This window comes from Dermacentor albipictus, unplaced genomic scaffold (assembly GCF_038994185.2).
Source record: "Dermacentor albipictus isolate Rhodes 1998 colony unplaced genomic scaffold, USDA_Dalb.pri_finalv2 scaffold_31, whole genome shotgun sequence".
NCBI lineage: Eukaryota > Metazoa > Arthropoda > Arachnida > Ixodida > Ixodidae > Dermacentor > Dermacentor albipictus.
Window position 1 is genome coordinate 33,733 of NW_027225585.1, and position 12,951 is coordinate 46,683.

Consider the following 12,951-nt stretch of genomic DNA (forward strand, 5'->3'; position numbering starts at 1 on the left):
TCCTGGCCCTGAACGAGCGCTTCACCTCACTGCTTAACCACGTGACGTTTGCTTGCGCATGCGCGCTGTCGCCCACCTGCGGAGAAGCGCGAGCACGGTACATCTTGCTAGGCATGTTCGTTTCAGACACGCGTGCGGCATGAAAGCGTTGCTAGGCGTTGCACGACGCCGGCGTGCCAGCGCTGATGGAGCACATCAAGTTTTGCACTGTAAGGCGGAACTTTTTTAAACTTTAGTAAACAAAACTAGAAGAAAGCGTCCACGCTTCTCTATATTAGCTCTTCAATTTAAACATTGTGTGACGATACAACATTTTTTTTATAGAACAATGGTGCTCGCGTAAAGCTTTTAAGAGATAATCTCGAACCCAGGCATGCGGCAACCACTCCTTACGCGACGACGGGTGAAGGGAGCTTTCAGAGTACGCTTGCTTCCTCCATCGGTCCTTCGCTGTAAGGAAGGCCTCACGTAAGGTTAGGAAGCGCTCGAAGGAAAGGAGTGTTTCATTGTTTGGGCCTAAATATTGTCTAAGGCCTCGTCATTTGAGAATAGAAAATTGCTAACAACGTTAATTTAAGTTAGTTGCTGCTAGAAAAGAAAGCCGAGCGCGATGTACCTGATCACGTCGAGACGCACAACCGCTGGGGTACAAACAATCCTCGAGTATCGTACACCGCAGGCCGAGGTGATGATAGTCTCATTTGCGATGTTCGCTCTGAAATGGAAGCAGATCACTCCAGCATCAGGCATTGAAGTGTCCGGCAGCAACTGCAAGATGTGCACGATGGACTGGCCACACGCCCTTGTCGATATAAACGTTAGCACACGCTCACACAGCCCACCCTCAGCTTGAGTAGCTGCGCTCTAGCGCGATGAGGCAAGCCTCGACCGCGAACACGTGGCGGGCACGTTCTATGTGGGACGCGCTAGTCTTGATGCTGCTTGAGCTGTTGGCGACGAATCAGCAGATCAGTGTCATCAAGCTTGCGCATAATTTCACGGCAGATAGAGTCATTATAAGCGCAAGTTGAAGTCAGCCCATCAGGCTCTTCATTTCTGTCGATCCTTAAGTTAGAACGTATCCACTGGGAAACGAGAATACCCCAGGTGATGCAATTTTGTTCGCAGAGTCAATAATGCTGGGCACAACTGCACAATTATTCTGACTGTGTTGTAATCTGCTAAAAGCAGCACCGGAGTTCGTAAAGATGACAATCTTCAATGCGGTTACCTCCCCTTGCACGTATATCAGTGCAACAATAATCGCTGCTAGCTCCGCATTTGTTGACGAGGTTGGATGGGGGATATTAAATATATGTCGTACTTGAGTCAAAGGGCAGAAAAAAGCTGCAGAGGCGCGCTGACCGTCGCTGTGTACACATGCATATGTGAAAATTTAATGACAATCTGAAAATATGTCGAACATGTTCGACTGAGACAATTAGAATATTGCCGAAAGAAGCATATCAGAATTTTTTGTTTATGTCAGAGACTGGGAGATAACTGGGGAAGATGTATTGGTTAGATCTTTCGCAGGCGAAGGCGTAACTGAAGCAGCATGATCAGAACTGCCAGCCATGTTCATAAATAATGCCGCAATTTTTTTTCCATGCGAGATAACGCGCGGTGAATGAGACGGTCAAGGAGCGATTTACCATTGGATAAGCGGTGCAGATGCTCAATATGATCTGGAGCACTCACGTCTGCATGCAGGCTTAATGTGCGAGACACATGGTACGATTTTCCGTACGATCGGTCGTACGGCGCGTCGTGTGCGCCTTGCCGCATGCGGCGATTCGAGACACATGGTACGAATAGCTTTGCCGTGCGTTAGTCGCTGAACTCCGCCCACATTTTTACTCTTTCATTGTTGCTTGACAAATTTCGGTGTTCGCCGTGCTGACGTCAGAAACAAGACTAATAAACTCGTGTATTTTTATGTTGAACACAAGAATTATGGTTTCTTCTTGTGAATTATAGTCTAATATGGCACGGTTCGCCAGAATAAATAATAGTTCGTGAATGCGACATAACTATGCCCTAAAGTTGGACGGATTCACATAGAAGTGCTGGCAACTGCGGTCTAGTCGCAGCACGCGCGGGCCCGATGCTTGGCGAGTAGCGTTGGTGTGTTGGTTTCTTGAACGTACTATTCTCGCAATGATACACCTCGACCGCCGCAGAAGACTGCTCCTTCTTAAAAAGAAGGTTCTTCTGATTGAGAAGAGGAAATAAAAAGAAAGTGGTGGGTGCGGCCGTCATGGAGAGACCGGCACAGGGAAAGCGAATATTTTACGATGGTGAGTAGCGTTCTGAAGGAAAACTATTTTTTCACATTTAATGAATAAATTGTACAACGCGATGGTGACTGAATAGCTAAATGCCATCACTGCTGCATGCCTGAGAAATGTTACTTTATTGTTGAGGATGTGACCTTGACATTAAGGAAGCTTCAGCACTGGACCAATTAGGATTTCCCTAGCGAGATACTTGTAAAATGCAGAAATGCTCCCGGGAAACAACCACTAGACCGATTCGACTAAAGTTGCGTTTGAAAGGCAACGTGAAATTCTAGACGACAGAGGAAGCACAATTTCGATGTAGGACATCATACTTGGAAAAATTGGCAAGTATAACAAACTTAGACACGATGTTTACAAATCGCAACGCTACAGCGAAAACAGATGTCAGAACGCTCTAACCTGTTACAGTACAGCTTACGAAAAACTTACGATGCTTACGGGTGTTTCGCAAAAGTCCTACAAATTAGTAGTATTGTTTGATGGTGGTGCGTATATAATACGTTCCTTTTGTACATTTCAGATGTTCACGTGCATTTAATACATTGTCATAGCTTTGTATTCTGCTAAAATACAGATTAAAACTTAGGACTAGTCTTTCTGTCCAATCTGGGAATTTTCAAGACTATTTGTAAAGAGATTGATGACCGAAGTAAGAAAACTTAGTAAATCAGTGAATTTCTCATTTTACAACAGACCTCATAAAGTTCTGTGCACTCTATGTCTAGAAAAACGTTTTCTCCATTTTCATGTAACTACAATAGCTACTGAGCTAAATATATATCTTGAAGCACTGTTTCGTTAACACAACTTGCTGTAATCACTAAAGAGACAATGAATGCGCATCTCTTCCTCAGATGCAAAGGATGCGTAATGGCGACATTGAATACTTCAAGAAGTATTACCGTATGACGCCGCATCAGTTCGATTTTCTGCTGAGCCTCTTGAAGGAAGACCTCCAGAGAAAGCACGTCGTCAGAGAGCCAATACTCCCTGCTGAACGACTGGCCATGACACTGAGGTAATGTATACCACATTTGTGTAAGGTGTTGCATTTGTAATAAAAGCCTTATGTTACTTTGCCACTGCGATTTTCATTCAGTTAAATTATCGGAACGTCTATTTGCAAGTACTAAAAGGAAGAAAAAAAGTAATGCACCGACAGGCTAGATGGTGGTTATGAGTATTAAATTTTAATACAAGCAGGACAACAATTGAGGATACAGGACAACACACTACCGTCAACTAACTTATGTCCGACCCTTGCTCATAAAAGAAACTTAAGGAGCAGGCACAGAGGAACCATCATGATGGGCAGATTAAGAGATGAAATAATACGAATTTTTTAAAAGAATCGTGTTGTGCGGAGCGTGACAGATGCAACAAAAACAGGCACACATCCATGTCATCCCATTGGTTGTGTGACACAATTGTATGAAGCAACAGAGCGATGAATTGGGCTGGTTGGTGCACATTCATTGTTATTGCGCTATGAGCAGCACACACTAACGGGGACAAATGGCGACTGACTCTGACCGAAGACGCAAACTGACACAATTAGAGCTATCATTTGCACAATGTGCGCATGGTGTCATTAGAGCTGATTCTAAACTTTACGTATCAAGGTTGTGCAGCCATGTATCACAAAGAATTAAGAAACCTGTTTGCGGAAAGAAACATTCGAAGTTTGTAAAATGTACTGTTGGTATACTTTATAAAATTCACTTTACATGTGACAAAGCGTCCATGGGCCAGACTGGCCACTGTATGTATGACTGAGAGCACGAGCGGCCTCTACCAACAGAAACTGCAATTTGCACAAGACGGCAATATGTGCATGTGTCAAGCTGTTTTCTAAGAGACCGTGATATTGCAAAGGAGCCAAGACACCACTGCATGAGAATGGTCAGAAACGAATTTAAGAGGCTTCTTTTAAATTTTGTTCTTAAGCAATAACAATTTTGAAATTGTCTGCTACAAGCTTTTAAAGTTGCCATTCTCACCCTTGTTGCAGGTACCTATCGTCTGGTGATGTCATGCAAGATATCGCCCTTTCGTTCAGAGTTGGGATATCAACGGCACGCATGGCTGTCCGGGTCACATGCCGGGCACTATGGAACAGACTGCAGCCGCTCTACATGCCGGTTGGTATTCTCTGTTAAATCTGTTGCAGGCAATCACTTTCAATGTTCAAGCCCTAGTTATACTTACAAAAAAGGCAATTCGACCTTGTGGTCGTAACAAACCTAGACAAGCTGAGGAAGGCAGTAAAGAAATCCGATGGAGACAAACTTTATGCCTTTATTTCTGGAAACACAAACCGGACTGTACGCTTGGAACATTAGTACTCATTGAAAAGGTTGAAGAGGGGACGTGGTAAAGAACTGTTGAAAGACACCTACAGAGCAAGGTGAACACTTTTTCCGGGTGACCCTTTCAACATCAGCAGTTTCACGACTCTGGTAGACGAACTCTGACAAGAATTGTCAGAAGCCATGGTAGCCTTTTCCATTGACATGAAGGACGGTTCTACTCAATTTTCAATATGAACATGTCGCAGTTAGAGACTTGTTGCGAAATCTGGTGAACTGCCCTTCCAGGCGACCTGTAATGTAAGTGTAGAAGCCTTTTAAAGTCGCTAGGCAAGTATTTGTCTTCAACACTCATTGGTAAGTTTTATGTACACAAGAATGGAGTTTGCATCGGGTCATGTATAGCACCACTGCTTCGCAATATCTTTCTAGCAAACTTTGACAGCAAGCTTAAACAAAAATTAGACGAGCACATGCTTAGGATATTTAGGTACGCTGATGTTTTTCTGATTACGTCCCCCATGTTTCCCAAATGTGTTGCTGCCTTTTCAGTCTAACCATTAAAAGCTATTCAAGAGAGGAATTGTTAAATTGTTTTCAAAGCTCATTAGGTAAGAGTTGCTCACACACACTATTATGACAGGCTTTCGATCACTGCAACGTCTGCCGGGAGCTGGTTATCCCCAGGCACTGCAAAAAGCAGTGTTCGAGGCACAACCGAATTACTTTTTTTTTCTACACTCCCTAACCTGCCAAAAAGATTGTCAAATGTGAGGAATAGTAAAAGTGAGGTCGTCATTTCAGATCGTGCATCATGTCACTAGTAGAATTTCAGTGGAAATGTTTAACAATGCGTAGGAAACTGTCGATAAGATCGATCAATTTCTGTAAGCGTGGTAAAGAAAGAATCAACTCATTATAGGCTTGGGGCACAACTTTCTTGGGGAAATTTCACGCTCTATTACATTAAAGGAGTCCATGGGTGCCCCTGTGACAAAAGTATTACAACACTGAAAACATAGCTTTATTCACTGCAATTACTGTTTTAGGTGAACCAATCGTGATGCTGATTCTTAAGAGTGCTGTAAATTGGGTCACATAATACACTCACCAGCAGCTGTGCCTTTAAGGTATTGCATTGTTAGCTTGTGCAACATGCCCATAAGAGCACTCCGTATTGTGTTATCACTCACGCTAGCTGACGCACCTGGTGAATCTGAAAATGGCATTTCTCAGCTTGCAGTACATTGACAAAGTACTACCATTCGCTGCAAAAACTGCTTCATGTTCCCTTTTTTTTTGTCGCATACAGAAACGCGAGACTGCCACCTGGCTGAAGATTGCGGAGGGCTTTGGGCATACCTGGCAGTTTCCAAACTGCCTTGGAGCTGTTGACGGCAAGCATGTGCACATCAAGTGCCCTGCCAAATCAGGAAGCATGTACTTCAACTACAAGGTGAGTATAGTTTTGCAATATACAACAGGTAACCTGAAGCAATGCGTCAGGCCAGTTGGTTTGCAACGAAAAAAAGACGCCTGTGGGGTTAACTAGTCAGCAACTGCTTATCTTCTGCCTTGAATAACAACACCAGGAACACAACAGGGAAGGAACCAGCTTGTAATGTGCAAGGAATGCTTTAAATAAAGCTTAGATAAGGTGTAAATGTAGAAATCGGAAAGAAGTGTCAGAAAAAAATCCAACCTTTCTTCCTCAAAGGCTATGAGTTCTAGTACTTCCACTAATCTCCATGCTCATTTTTTTCTTGTGGAAGTTTCTACATCCTTTAGCACATTCCACACGCACAATGGGGAACCAGCGCTGGAGTTTTCACGGTGCCTGCAGCGCCGCCCTGGCGGTCAGAACGTGCACAATGCAGCTTCCCCCGCGGACGAAAATTGCGTTGCGTGCCCTTAAAGTCGAAGGAAAAGAAAAGGGCGCTGACGATACTGTTGCGTATACAAGTGCCACAACTAAGTCGGGATGAGGGAGGGTGTATCCTTCTGCGTCTTTCCATCTAAACCCTACGAACAAGTACGGAGGCAGCGTTGGATCCAAGCAGCCAGGCGAGCGGAGTAAGCTCCCGTCTTGTCGCCCTGTCAAGCTGTGTCGGGCTGGTTTCTAAATCAAATTTCGCGTGTATCCTTGGTTTATTCGATAGTGAAGATGGTCAGCCATGGCAGACAGTACCAAACAGCAAAATCTGCAGTCGGTATTTCGTCGGAAACAAAATGAGCAATAGCATGCACCATCCGGCATATGTACCATTTTTCCTTCGCAATGCCACCGCCAAGCCCCTTCCAACGCCACCGCACCAAGTGAACAATACGAAAGGTAAAAATTATCCATTCATTGCCAAGAATTATGTGGGAGGGAAGCTGTCTTGAGTTAGGAGTTTTATGGGCATAGTGCCGGCGCACGCGCGACTAAGCCACCTATGTGTTTATAAAATTGCGCATGCGGATGAGGACTCGGCGCTGAGATGCATCCGGCAAATTTATGTAATTAGTGCTAAATGTAGCTAGGATTGTTACGGATCAAGCAGCGGAGCACTCAAACCTTTGCTTGCGCGAGTCAGCTGATGTGATAAAGCTTTCTGCTCCATTCACTGCTGTGGTGAAGTAACATCAGAATTTTTTATGTCTATATAGCCAGAGAAATATGGAATATCTTCAGGCCAACTAATACTTACGAAACCATAGCGCAGCACGACCGGAGCCATAACTGCTAGATTTGCGAGGCAGGCAGCCACGCAAGCATGGCATCGATACACGACGCAACCGTTAAAGAAACACACGTGCTCGCCGCGACGCACTGTGAAAAATATATAAAGCTTAAAAAGCTTCTTTCGTCATTTCTTCACTTGATGGCGTTAACTTCTTTACAAAAACTGTCCACTTGAAGCGGCGCCAAAACGGAAACATACGAACTATAATACGGCTGCGTATGTGTGTGAGTCGTCTGGTTGTGTGGCTGGAATATGCCGCGTTTCGTCGCTAGGGCGGAGTGCAACACACTCTTTTCGACGCGCCGCCTATCCAGCGCTGGTTCCCCATACCAGAGACCCGTAGCTCCTCACTACCCAAACGAACAGTTACAGATAACACACAGCTATTTGGCTTAGCATGCTTCATTCCTCTTTTCTTTTTCTCGTACTGTCTGGGCTTCTGCCAACAGTGGCTCTGATTTGTAATGTGTAGGTGCTTACAATGCCTCCTTTACTATATATGCCTGCCGCGTGAGCCGAGAAGCTGGTTCCTGCCCCTCTCCTCTTTACTCTTCCCCACCCGGGTCGGCTGCGAGCGCTAGCTGTGGTGGCCGCTGCAAACCTAAATCACACAGCCCTGCCTCTGAGATTTTAACGGCGTCTTTTGCGATCCCGGAGGCTGTACTCATGGTCTCTCGTGAAGCCATTGGTCGAGCGCATTCCAGCCTAGTAATCGTCACTTCCTGCGCAACAGAAAGTGGGCAGGCTGCGAGCGTCGTCTCTCTGCGACTACCCTGAACTACGGGAACCTCTGCTCCAATGGGAAGATTAGCGACGCGACAGGTATCTAGTAAAGGAGGCATTGGTGCTTAGCTCAGTGCTTGGATGGTGACAATACAGGGAACAGTTTCTGACTGCATGAGCTGGTTGTACACTTGTTGGTGTGTTATGCTGCTACTTGCTTTGTAAATATATTCTTGTGCATGCTCTCCACAACATTCTGGTACCCTCTTGTGATTACTTGTTTATTACAGGGCACTTATTCCATTGTGCTTCTTGCTGTGGTTGACAGCAACTACAAGTTCGTTGTTGTTGACGTGGGTGCATACGGCAAGCAGAGTGACGGGGCAGTGCTCGAGCAGTCCATATTCGGGCAGTTACTGGACAATGGCAAGCTGCAGTTTCCCCGCGACCTTCCACTACCGAACACAGCCCTGCCAGCTCCTTGTGTCTTTATCGGAGATGAGGCCTTCCAGCTGAGAACCGATTTTTTGAGGCCATACTCAGGTCGAGCATTGGAGGCCAGCAAAAGGGTATTCAATTACCGCCTCAGCAGAGCAAGGCAAGTTGAAATGCTTACCACACTGCTTTGTAAGAACTGAAGGCTCATTATTTACCGCGAACCTTCTTTTTGTGCATCATGCAGAAGGTGTGTCGAGAATGCTTTTGGAATCCTGGTGACCCGGTGGAGGATCCTCGGAAGACCAATGGGGGAAAGCCCAGAAAATGCTGAGCAGGTGGTGAAGGCACTGTGCGTGCTTCACAACTTCCTGATAGATGCGCGCACAGGGAGTGATGACTTTTATTGTTGGCCCGGTTATGCGGATTCAGTAAGCTCATTGGGTCAACGACAGAGCGGCCAGTGGCGGCAATTACTTGTACAACCACCCATGCAGGTGGCCCGCACCAGGGCACACAACTTCAGTCACATGGCACGATATGTCAGGGACATATACTTGCAGTACTTCAACAGCACTGCAGGGCGTGTTTCCTGGGAAGACGCCGTGATTTGAAGTTGCAGTCTTGGTGTCGTCGTACCTTTCTAAAAGTCAGTGGTCTTCGTTGCGCTTGTGCATCAAAATGCCAAGGCATTTAGTAGCCACAGATAAATTGTCTGCCAAGTCCTCCGTTTTATTCCAAGGAAGTAGAACGTGATAGCAACCGTCCTTGTTAGTTATTGCTTTCTCGAATTGCTGTAGTGTCAGTTCACTGTCTATAATGCGATGCTGCACAGATCGCGATGTCTGTTTTTCTGGACAACTTTTGGCGTTTTCAGAAGCGCATATGCTGGCACTGTTTTTCGGCACTGAAGTTAATCGAAGTACTCCAGAAGACTTTGTAACTTTCTCTGCTTTCGTCATCCGAAGCACTGAGTCAGTCTCTGCTTGAACCGTTGATACCACTGTGGATGCTGTCGTCGGCTTGCCAAGCTCGTGAAATTTAAGCGCCAAATCTGACAGCAAGACTCACAAGAGAGTCCCGTAACATGGAACAATAAGTGAGTGTAGGCTTATACCAAGAGCTTTGACTGAGACTTGGTCATAGAGATCTCGAAGTTGCCTGACATTCAAAGATGACGAGACTGGCCTCGGATCTCAAAGGCTTCTAATGTGCTCTTAAACTATTATACTTTCATCTCCAAAACATTTCATGAGAATATCTATGGGGTCCTGATAGCACTCTTCGGTTGCTTGGAGTACAGATATGGCCAAAGTGGCTGCTCCACTGAGTAGTACAACCACCCATGCCAGGTAAACCACCCATGCCACTCAGGTAAATAAAATTGTCAATAGTGCAGAGCTCTTCCTTAATGTGCAGGGGCGTCTGTTGTGGTACAGCATGCAGATATTCTAGTCCTGCAGGCAAAGTGCCCATTGGGCAAAATGGCCCGAGGTATTCTTCAAGAACAACAGCCAGCGTAGTGCAAGGTGGTCTGTAACTACATCAAATGGACGGCCTTACAAATAAGGCCGGAACTTAGAGCTTAGATGATGGCCAGGCATTATTTTTCTCTCACAGGGTAATTTGTCTCAGCTTTCGTAAGCGTATGACTTACATAAGCCACAACATATTCAGGAAACCATTGTTTGCGCTGGGCAAGAACATTGCCAAGGCCAGCTCCACTGGCGTCTGTGTCGACCTCTGCAGGGGCTGATAAGTCGTGACGGCGAAAAACGATGTTGGCAAAAGACAAAGCCTTGTGAAGACCTCGTCTCTCTCGGACGATCACGAAGTAAGGAGCCCGTTGCTGCTAAGTCGTTGGTTCACCACTGCAAAGGTGGAGCCTCTCTAAGTTTCCAAGTAGGCTTGTGATGTCTTCGGTGGTTGATACCTATTGGCTGACTCCCAGCAGTTCCAAGGAGCCTGGCTTCCAATCAGGACAACCTTCACTTTTGCGTCGCTCAATTTCAGGAAGTCTCCATGTCACTATGTGGCTTGTGTCAGCGGTGCACTGCGATTCTTGAAGTTGGCGCAGTTCAGAGAACACAACATTACGAAGCTCGTCAACGTGTAGTTTGTGAAAGCGCCAAGTTGCGGATAGAAGCAGAACACGGGCTAGGCGCTCAAACAGTTAATCAAAAGTTCACACTTCTGCCAAGGGTACCAAGGCAGAATCATGCCACAGCATGTCGGAAGAACTTGTGCCACCCTTGATCTCATCCGCAACATCGCTTTGCAAAACCGAGTCAGTGGGTTCCTTGCTTTGCTTACGGTGCTTCTTGAATGGTGCGGTGTTGTCATTCTTCTCAGCTGGCCTCTTTCACCGTTTTTTTCTCTCTTTCGACTGATAGCTTGGGCAGTCTGGAAATATATTGGGCACTGTATATCTGGAGAGGGGCGCTTTCCGGGTTGTGCAAAGCAAGACATTGCCACCATAGACAGCTTCCCAGGTTTTGTTTACCAAATGTGCCTCGAAGTATCGTTTGCAGAGATGGTCAGTAGATTGCAGTGTATGGTATGGTATTCCTCCATACCCAAAGCCGCTCTTTCTGCAAAGAGTACGAAAGTTTTCCGGCACACAATTTGTGCCCTGCCGTGCATCGTGGGGCGAAACACTTTTTCTCCATCGCTTCTATGGTTGCTCGCACCTCATAAATTCACACGGTCAAGGAAAATTGTCAAGGATTGCGAATAGTTTCCCAAAACAGGAACAAAGACATTTCGATGTCAAACATGGCCTCATGGTAGAGCAGACTGAAGTGGCACCCCACAGATTTACGCCTACTGGTATAGGGAAGGCGAACTTGGAACAACTTTTCTACGTGGCTGCTCCGCTGCACCTTTGGGCCGACCTGTCATCTTCTTACATCGTGGTCAGGGGCTATATGATGCTAGCGAAATTGCGTATGAAGCGTCTGAAGAACACAATATCAACATCAAGCTAGCAGACGCACGTGTGCCACTTCAAGCCGTACAGAACTGTGTCCATTGTGCACTCAAAAGTGGCGGGCGCACTACATAGTCCAAAAGGCATTGCATTAAATTCATATAAGCCGTCGGGTGTGACAAAAGCTGTCATCAGCCGATCGGCGCCTGCCATTGGTACTTGCCAATACCTTGAGTGCAAAGCGAGAGATGAAAAGAATTTTGCACCTTGTAGACTGTCAGTCACATCTATGTGCAGGAGAGGGTGGACGTCCATGCAAGTGATCTTGTTGAGGTGCTGGTAGTCCACACAGAACCGCATGGAACCATCTTCATAACATGGATGATAGAGGATGGCCATGGACTCCTAGATCAAATTACCTCGCGGCAAAGCATGTCACTAACTTGTTCATTGATTACACGAGGTTCTGCAGGAGATGCACAATACACACGTTGCCGCAGTGGTAAATTTTTGAGCCAGTGTCGGTACAGTGTGTAACACTTCACGTCCGGCTCAGGGAACAGTGCCCAACATCGAAAGAACAAAATTCTTTTAAGAGGCACAAAAGCTACAAATGCTGGACCAGTGTAAGGCCATCGACAATACAGTGACCAAACATACCACTGGGCCATGTCAGATGTAAAACTGCACTGAGCGCAGTGTAACTAGCAGAGTAATTGTCGTCGGGCATGTCCATAACTTGTACGTCGTTGAGTACTTCTACATTGGTATAAAACATTCCCTGCGGAGCCCCATAACATGGTATGGGAATGGCTTGCAAATTAAAATGGTACTGCAGCCCTGTGTGATGGCCACCGCCGTAAAACGTAGCAGCAGACCTTTCCGAGTTGTCAAGTGGATAAGTGGAGACGGTAGTGCAAGAGCATCTGAAATTGTGCTGCTGTACAAGGACATGACCATTGATGCATTAGGAGGAACGTAGGTGGTGGCGTCTTGGACGAGTAGTTTCCTCGAAAGTGAAGATTTCTCAGTGAGCAGTAAATCTAACAGTGGCGAGAGTTCTGTTTCGGCCTGTGCACAATGCCGTTGGCTAATGGCATTGTGGCCTGAGAGCAAATCCTAGCCAAGGATGTCATGAGAGCACGGGGGAAGGATGAATTCTATGTTGTATAGAATGTTGTCGATAACAAGCAGTGCAAGCCGCGAAGTAGTTTGTGCTTAGTACTAACTTTGCAGAGGAACAGCGGAGAAAGGGGCACCGTAACTTTCTGAAGTAAGCTACAAAGCTTAGTGTCCATAGCACATACGGTGGCTTCTGTTTCCACAAGTGCATATGTGCGAGTTGCGAACGTCAAGAAAACAAAAATGTTTGAGGGTCTGCATTGAGGACTTTCACATTTCAACGGTGCTTCAGCCCTTACCTCTACGACTGTGACAATTAGTTTTACTATTAGTTATTGGTGACAGTGAATGGCAGGTAGTTGGCATTGGGCACAGTGTCGGCGACATAGCCGACGGGGAGTCGT